This window comes from Microtus ochrogaster, chromosome 19, assembly GCF_000317375.1.
Source record: "Microtus ochrogaster isolate Prairie Vole_2 chromosome 19, MicOch1.0, whole genome shotgun sequence".
NCBI classification, from domain to species: domain Eukaryota; kingdom Metazoa; phylum Chordata; class Mammalia; order Rodentia; family Cricetidae; genus Microtus; species Microtus ochrogaster.
The window spans coordinates 41,174,348-41,182,906 of record NC_022021.1 but is presented as its reverse complement, the minus strand read 5'-3'; the positions used below and the strand labels follow the sequence as shown (position 1 = coordinate 41,182,906).

At 43.2% G+C, this 8,559-nt stretch overlaps 1 long non-coding RNA gene across 2 annotated transcripts in view; it reads right to left on the bottom strand.

Moving 5' to 3' along the window:
• Positions 1-5,725: 5,725 nt before the first annotated feature.
• LOC113457157 overlaps positions 5,726-8,559 on the bottom strand; it is a 15,731-nt gene continuing 12,897 nt past the window's right edge. For both annotated transcript variants that reach the window (XR_003377781.1, XR_003377782.1), the window contains 2 exons: positions 8,362-8,486; positions 5,726-7,056 (listed from right to left, as the gene is read on the bottom strand). This is a non-coding gene — a long non-coding RNA (uncharacterized LOC113457157). The remainder of the gene's footprint in view (positions 7,057-8,361; positions 8,487-8,559) is intronic.

Below are 8,559 nucleotides of genomic sequence, written 5' to 3'. Positions count from 1 at the left end.
AGAGAGAGAGAGAGAGAGAGAGAGAGAGAGAGAGAGAGAGAGAGAGAGAGAGAGAGAGGCAGGTACATGAACCTCTAGTTACTGGTAAGAAGTCCTTTATTTAATAGCACCACGGAGGCTTATATACCCAACAGTCAGGTGGGCCAACAGGTGAAAACCTTATCCTCTGATCCTCAAGGCCAAGGCTACTTGTGCTGTGCTCATGAAGCAGAGCTGGTAAACAATTTTGACACAGCTTTCAGTAACTCAAATCAGAAGGAAAGTAAAGATCTCTAGCAGGCAAGAGCAGTTGGAGGCCAGGACTCCAAATGGTCCCAACACCTGCTGTCTTTCAATCTGCTGCTTTATCTCCTGAATTTGTTTTTACTGATTTGACTACTGGTTGCTGATACCGGCAATGCAGAGAGCTGAACGATGCCCTCTAAAGATACGTGCCCAGCCTAATCTCCAGAACAGATGGAGATTTCCATATTTGCAGAGATAATGAATTCCCAGGAGGGGGAAATTATTGATCACTTGTGTGGGTCCTAAATCCATGACAGGAACCCTCAGAAAAGACACATGCGTGATGTGAAGCAGGGAGAGATTGGCTTGAAGTGGCCAGATGCTGCTGGATATGCTGCTGGCTGCTGGACATGCTGATGGCCAGCAGGCTCTAATGAGAGGGAAGGGGACATTTTTCCCAGCACAGCCATGCTGACACCTTGATTTCTGGCCTCCAGGCCTGGAGGAACATTTGTACTGCTTTGAGCAACCAAGTTGCTGGAACTTGTTACAGCAGCTGCAGTAGGCTAAGGCAGTCTGCCACATCCTCAGACTGTGTCCTATGTATCTCCTGATAAGACAACTATGACTTTCTTATTTAATGATATTTCTAGCTGCCAACATTAGGCAATTATTACATGTATGTATGTATATACATGTGATATACATGTGAAAGTCAGAGGAACGCGAAGGAATTGGGTCCGGGGGATGGAACGCATATCATCAAACTTGGTGGCGAGTGCCTTTACTCACTGAGCCATCTTGCCACCCCCTCCCAAGCCATCTGACATTTTGAGTCGTCCACCTCAGTTGGGCTGTGCATTCTACTCTTACCTTCTATCTGTGGAGTTCCAGCCACACTGGATTGGCGTGTGGTACTTAATCAATTATCTCCAGTTCGTGTCTAGCACTGGCGGCCTGTGTGTCTTTCTTCACCAGACAGATGAAAAGAAGCAGACTTATAGTAGCTTCACATCTTTCGGGACAAATGCTAGGGAATGCAGAGAATGGAACGGTTTGACGTCTTGGAAGGAATTGGGGTCAAGTGGTGCTTTCGGGCAACGGCACCGGCATCCTTTTAAAAAGCTGCCCATGTGACATACTTTATTTCCAATCTACAACCATTAAAAATGCTTTGTAAGCTCACATCGTACAGTTTGTGTTTGAAATAAGACGAAGGGCAAGGATAAGACACAGGGAAAGGAAGCTGGCAGACTAGACTGTGGTCCTCCCAGCACCCAATCCATCCTGGGAAGGAACCTTTGAGAGCAGAAGGGAGGGTAGGGGGGAGGAAGAGAAGGAGGAGGAAGATGAAAAGGATGAGGAGGAGGAAGAGGAGAAGAAGGAGGAGAGAAAGTGGGAGCGGCAGACAGGTGTCCTATGGATGCCTATGGTCTCTTCCCTTCTGAGGGCTTGGAGCTGATTTTTGGTACTCTCTACATGGTCTCTCTGGGTTGGCGAAGACAAAGAGGCATATCTATGCTGTTAATGTGTGGTTTGGAGAGAGATTTTCCAGCTTGGAATCCGGCTTTACTATTGGGGGTGGGTGAGGCCTCTATCTGCTCTTGGCCTTCATCTCTGCTTCTATGAAATGACTGTAATAAGTTTATTTTCATAAGGTATTGTGGCCAGGGGTGGAGGAGCTGATGTATACAATGATCCGAGGCTGACTTCTACCATAGAACTGTTAACTGTCACTCACATAGTTATGCTTTAGCTATCCGATTGGTAGGAGACTCCTTAAGATTGAAACTGAAATTTCCAATTTGGATTATTTCCTCTAAGAGAATAAAGACAGCACTTATACCTTGTGTAACCTTGAAAGTAGGGTTCCAAACAGAATTGTGTCATGTAGGAGCGAGCAAAGAATGTACGAAGCTGCTATTAATGATTGTGTTGTGTAATAACAGTAGACACACTTGTGGGGCACTGTGGTAGGTGCCATTGGTAGCCACACTCGCAGGGACTCCAGCAACAAATTGTTCTTCCCCATGAAGCTAACCTCTCTGCCTCATTCTTGGATTCATTGAAGAATTTATCAAATTTTGTCATTACTTAAAACTTTTTTATTTGGGCTGGATAGATGGCTCCGTGGTTAAGAACTCCTGCAGCTTTTACCCAGAGTTCAAGTTCGGTTCCCAGCCAGCACGTCAGGTGGCTAAACTACCTGTAACTATGGCTTCCGGTTCAAATGCCCTCTTCTGGCTCCTGTGGGCATTTACACATATGTGGCCCGCATCTCCCCTGCCACACACATGTAAATGAATATAATCAATCAAGCTGTAACCATCATCCGTGTATGAGTAAACTAAGTGATGGCTTTTGTAATGACATTTAGTGTGTCATGTCCTTTGACTGAGTTCTCTCCTCTTCACCTGTTTCTAACTCTTCCAGTACAGTAAACCCTTCACTCTTTCCAATATTTTCCATTCCCTTTTCCTGGTGTGTATGTGCGTCTGTGCGTGCGAGCATGCATGTATGCGTGTGTGAGATTGAGAAAAAGAGGGATGGAGGGAGAGAGAGAGAGAGAGAGAGAGAGAGAGAGAGAGAGAGAGATCGATCTAGGTTCTGCATATGAGAGAAAGTATGTGAGATTTATCTTTCTGCATCTGTCTTGTTTTCTTTTTTTTTTTCAAGATTTATTTATTATATCTACAGTGTTCTGCCTGCATGTACGCCTGCAGGCCAGAAGAGGGCAGCAGATCTCATTACAGGTGATTGTGGGCCACCATATGGTTGTAGGGAATTGAACTTAGGACCTCTGGGAGCGCAGCCATTGCTCTTAACCACTGGGCCATCCCTCCAGCCCATTTTCTATAGCAGGATGCTCTTCAGTTCCATCCATATTCTTACAAATGACATAATTTTATTCTTTATGGCTTAAATAAACTCCATTGTGTTTATATGTCACATATGTCTTGTGTGTGTAGGGGGGTGGGCAGATCTGTCACCTCATGCACGAGGAGGTAAGAGAACAGCCTGGGAGACTCGGTTCTTTTCCTCCGCCATGTGGGTTCCTGGGATTGGACTCCGGTCTCCAACCTTGATGCAGAGAGCCTTTACCTATTGAGTTGTCTCATTGGATCGCTGGATTAAGAAAACTATGATAGGCGTTCCCAATAGGGTGAGACGTACTTTCAGTGTAGACCCGCTGTTCCCTGATTACTAAAGGTGCTAAACATTTTTCTAAATGTATGTATTGATTATGTCGAATCTGTCATTTCTTAGGACTTTTAAAAAAAAACCTCTTTGGATGTTTTTAACTGTTACTTAAGCTAAAATGTGACTTAGGCCTTATTTTATGGCCTGCAAAAATAAAATATGACCTGCAACATATGACAATACATTAGATGTGAAGAGAGACCTTACTATCCTGATCTTATCACTTTGGGACGATGCACACAATCCTTGGTCATATAATATAGTTTGGGCATAGCGCCACCGTCTGCATCTGCTGTTGGGAATAGCAATTCATTGTTGCCAGCTTGTGTGTCATTGGCATAAACCTGCATCTCTGTGGGGACTGTATTTACCATAGTGCTCCAAAACTTCAGCCTGGATTCCAAGACCCCAAAAGCCAGGAGTCTTCCCAACTTAGAGGTCAGTTGATTAGATGCAGCGCACAATGCCTGTCTGTGCTCTATGTGCTACCATACAGTTTGCAAGCTTCGGGCAAGAGGCTAGAGGTTGAAACACACAAATACACACAGACACACGGACCTCTAGTCACTGGTAAGAAGCCCTTTATTCAATAGCACCACGGAGGCTTATATACCCCACAGTCAGGTGGGCCAACAGGTGAAAACCTTATCCTCTGATCCTCAAGGCAAGGCAGCACATGCTCATGAAGCAGAGCTGGTAAACAACTTTGACACAGCTTTCAGTAACTCAAATCAGAAGGAAAGTAAAGATCTCTAGCAGGGAAGAGCAGCTGGAGGTCAGGACTCCAAATGTCCCAACAATTAGATATCGCCTCTAGGATCCAGAGTGTACTCCAGCACCCAGACTTCCATCTAAAATGATTCTCACTGCCTATCTCCAGGGTGTTGTATTTTTACCGCTGCTGAATTCTTTCACCTGCCTTTGCCTTTCAGAGGAAAGCCAGGCAAATCGCATCTCCCTCAGCGTCACCCTTTATAATGATAAGGCCGCCGTGTGTCCTCTGTTCTCCAATTGAAACGGTATTATTTGGACAAAGAACCCAACTGTTTGAGGAGTTCTTATCTACCCGTGTCCTTTGTTTAAACGTTCATTTCTATTCTGCCTTCCTTACTGAAGAGTCTTATCATCTGTCTTAGTAAGTGCTCTATTTCTGTGATAACACACTATGACCATGGCAGCTCTTACTAAAGAAAGCATTAATTAAATCAATTAGGGCCTTGAAGTATTTATCTAAATTGTTACATTATCAATAGGATCTTGGGAGTCAGATATTGGGGTCAAAACCTGATAGATCAAGAAAGCAGCAGAGGAATGAGCAGCTGACCCTTTCCCCACACTTTCCAGATCCAAAAGTCTGTGTAGCTGGTGCATGAGGCAGTTGGCTCCATAGCATCCAGTCAGTGAGCAAAGAGAGAGAGAGGAATGCCAGTGTTCAGCTCATTTCTTCCTCTTTATTCCCTTCATGATTATAGCTCATGTGTTCATGCCATCCACATTTAGACTGAGTGACATCCATTTTCAGTTACCCTGATCTAACAATTTCCTCGTGGACATGTGTGCCTCTGAGGTGATACTAGATTTTTTTTTTCTTTTCTAATCATCTCAGGGATGTCTTGCTGGATACAGCCTCTGGGGCTCATATTATAGGACAGTTATAGAAGGCCTCTGTTCCTAGGCTAAGTCCTCATTCTCAGGCCTATGCCTGATGCTCTTTTCTGGGCTCAGCCGTAGCAGTTACTCTGTGGTCCAAGTGTGTGCCTCCAGGTACATTTCCTCTCATGTAGGAACCAGGGAGCTGCAGGTGGCTATCTCAGACGAAAGGGTCCTGAGGGACTTCCTGTACAACCTTGGGCATTTCTTGTTTTTAAATCCTGGACCGTGCAAGGGTTCTGTGGGGGAATAAAATGACATTCAGAGTCTCTGTGAAAATTATAGTGTGAACACATTTTGTTTTTCTTTAAAGGAGCCAAGCAAGGAAGTATTGTGGGGATGGTCTCATGACAGAGTAAACACAAAGAGTGGTCTGGGTTGAGAGACCCAGTGGGAGTTAGACCAGGTTTGAACTAAGAACAGTGGCTGTATCATCCACATACCAGGGCAGGCCTCATGCCCAAGAGTAGTTGGACCTACAAAATAAACAGCTCAGGGATATTTTTTTTGTAGATTTTTTTTGTTTATTTTTGCTTTGTTTGGACAATTTTTGTTTTATTGGTCTTTTGGCTGTTTTGATTTTCATTTCTGAGTTTTGTTTGTTTTTGCTATTTCTTGTTTTGTTTTGTTTTTTGTGTGTGTGTACGTGTGAAAGAGAAAGAACTAGCAGGAAGTTAGGTATGTAGGGATCTGGAAGGTTCTGAGAGAGAGGAAAACATGGTCAAAATATATAAAAACTTTTTTTAAAATTTAAAATATATCATGTATGGGAATAAATATTTTACAAATGTTGACCCACTTGTCTTCACATTCACCTTAAAAGACGCATTATTAGTCAATTTACAGGAAGTTATGCTTCAGTAAAGACTTGCCCCAGGGTTCAGCAATTCACATTTATTTCTTGCCCATATATGTCCATCACTGAACTGTGTACCTGGGTATCTGAGGTGGAGCCCATCTGAGTTGATGCTGGTAGGTCTTGAGGTGAAAGGAAGAGAGGGGATGAGCCACCATCAGCTTGTTCTTGAACTTGTACTCAGCGGTGATATGTTTAATGTCTCTCCTAGATTCAATGATGAGAATAAGACACACGGTCACTCCCGACCTCAGTGGTGCAGGCAGGTTTTATCACGTGGAGGAACATCTCAAGTCATACAGGTATCAGTGTCAACCTAAAGTCTGTTATCAGTGGGCGGGGAATTCAGATCTCCACCAGAGATGGGCAGTGCCAAAGGCCTGTGTGTTAAGGTGTGGCTACCTGCCTCTGACACTAATGAGAAGTAGTGGCATGTTTAAGAGGTTGACCTCTGGAAGGTCACTGAATTTATGCCCTTCAAGGAGTATTGTGGTACCCCGGGATTTTCCTCTATTTCCTTTGCTTCCTAGTTATGAGGTGCAAATGGTTCTGTTCTGTCCCACACCCCAACCCATCTGGGACAGCTGATCCTGGACTGACACCTTCAAAACCGTGGGAGTACAACCTGCCTCCCTATAAGTTCAATATGTCAGATATTTGTTAAAATGATAGCAAAATGACCAACACAGGCAGCCAGTATTTTGAATAACATTTCTCTCAGATAGCTGTTATTATTATGAGCCTCTTGATTTCTTGGTGGCAAAAGTAAACAAGTTTAAGAATGTCATTCAGTTCTCAATTTTTATGAAGACAAAATATTGAAATACTTAAAATGCTGTCTAATTAAACTGCAGGGAAGAAACTGGTGTGTGGACACACGTGTACGATCCCAGAGCTTGGGAGGCTGTGGTGGGGATGGGCTGAGTTCCAGGACAGCCTGGGACACGTAGAAGATAGCTTTGCCTCAAAAGCAAAGTACAAGAAGAGGAAAGTAAAAACAGGTGCAACCAAAGTCAAAAAAGCAGACGTTCAGTAGAGTTGGTGTAGTCCCCAAAGCTGTTAGCGTCAGGCTCTGCATGTTGCATTGTCTCAGAAAGAACCATTATCTCAGTGTTATTACTTCTCTGGGGAAGGAAAACAGAATATTAATGTTATTATTTCCTATGTGGAATCGTATTTTGTTTTTGTCAGGAGATGGAACCCAGGGTCTTTTGCATGTCCTGCATATACATATTCTTTCACCAGCCTCCAGCCCTCATCGTTTTTATACAAATAAAATTCAGGTCCAAAGGGTGGGGAAAAAAACAAAAACAAAACTCAGGTTCAAAAAATCTAGGTTTCTCATGTCCAAAGAGGTCTCATAAGATGTCCTGTTCACACTGGAGAATCTCCTGTGTCTTAGATTTATCATTGTAATGTTGGAATTTATATGACCATTGAAATTCAGCCAAGCAGAAAGAGACATTACTATTTTAAGGAGAGAAATTTCATTTTTCTTGAAAATAGATCTTTTTCATAGAGTAAATTCTGATTCTGTTCTTTGCTGGCTCCTCCCAGATCCTTTCCACTTCCCCACCCACGGAAATCACACCTTTTCTTTCTCTATCTTTTTATAATACAAACAGGCATCTAAAATAATAATAATAATAATAACAATAAAGTAAGGTAAATAAAAGCAAGCAGCAAGGTGTGATAGTGCACGCCTTTAATCCCAGGACCCAGGAGGCAGAGGCAGGAGAATCTCTGAGTTCGAGGCCAGTTTGGTCTACAGAGTGAGTTCCAGGATAGCCCGGCTACACAGGGAAATCTTGTCTAAAAAAAAAAAAAAAAAGCAAAAAATTAAAAATAAAACAATAGGACAAAAAATAGGAAAGAAAGATAGAGAGAGTGCCAAAGAAAAAGCACAAGGAGACACACACATTCAAACCCATTCAAACACACAGAAAAAACAAAATTGGAAACCACAAAATACAAGCAAAAAATCTGAAATGTAAATAAATAAAGAACAAAAGAAAGAAAACAGACAAAACACTGTGAGATTAAAAAAGAACCCCCCCCCCCAAAAAAAAACCCAAAAACAAACCAAAAAACAAAACTCCCAAATACCACTGAGTTTTTGCACTGAGTTTTAGTTGGCCATCTACTGCTTGCCATGGTGCCTGGCCTTAAACGTGGTGAGTCCACTGGAGAAACGAATCTTTCCTTTGTGAGCGGTTATAGTTGGAGATAGCTTCTGAGTTAGGGTGGGGCTTGTGTCCACGTCTCTTCTCGGCGCTGGGATCCCATCTGGCCCAGACCAGTACAGGCCCTGTGCATGCTGCACAGACTCTGTGAGCTCATGGCCTCAGTCCTAGGAGACCTTGTTTCCTTGGTGTCCCCCACTCTCTCTGGCTCTTAGAGCCTTTCTGCCTCCTCTTTCACAGCCTCACCTGAGTCGGGAGGGGTGGATCTGATGAAGACATCCCATTTAGGACTGAGTGTTCCAAGGCTTCATTCTCTGCCCACTGTCCGCCTCTGAGTCTCTGCATGGCTTCCCATCTATTGCAGGAGAAAGCTAAGGAAAGACATTTCTTTTTTTTTAAATTTTTTAATTTATTTATTTATTAAAGATTTCTGTCTCTTCCCCG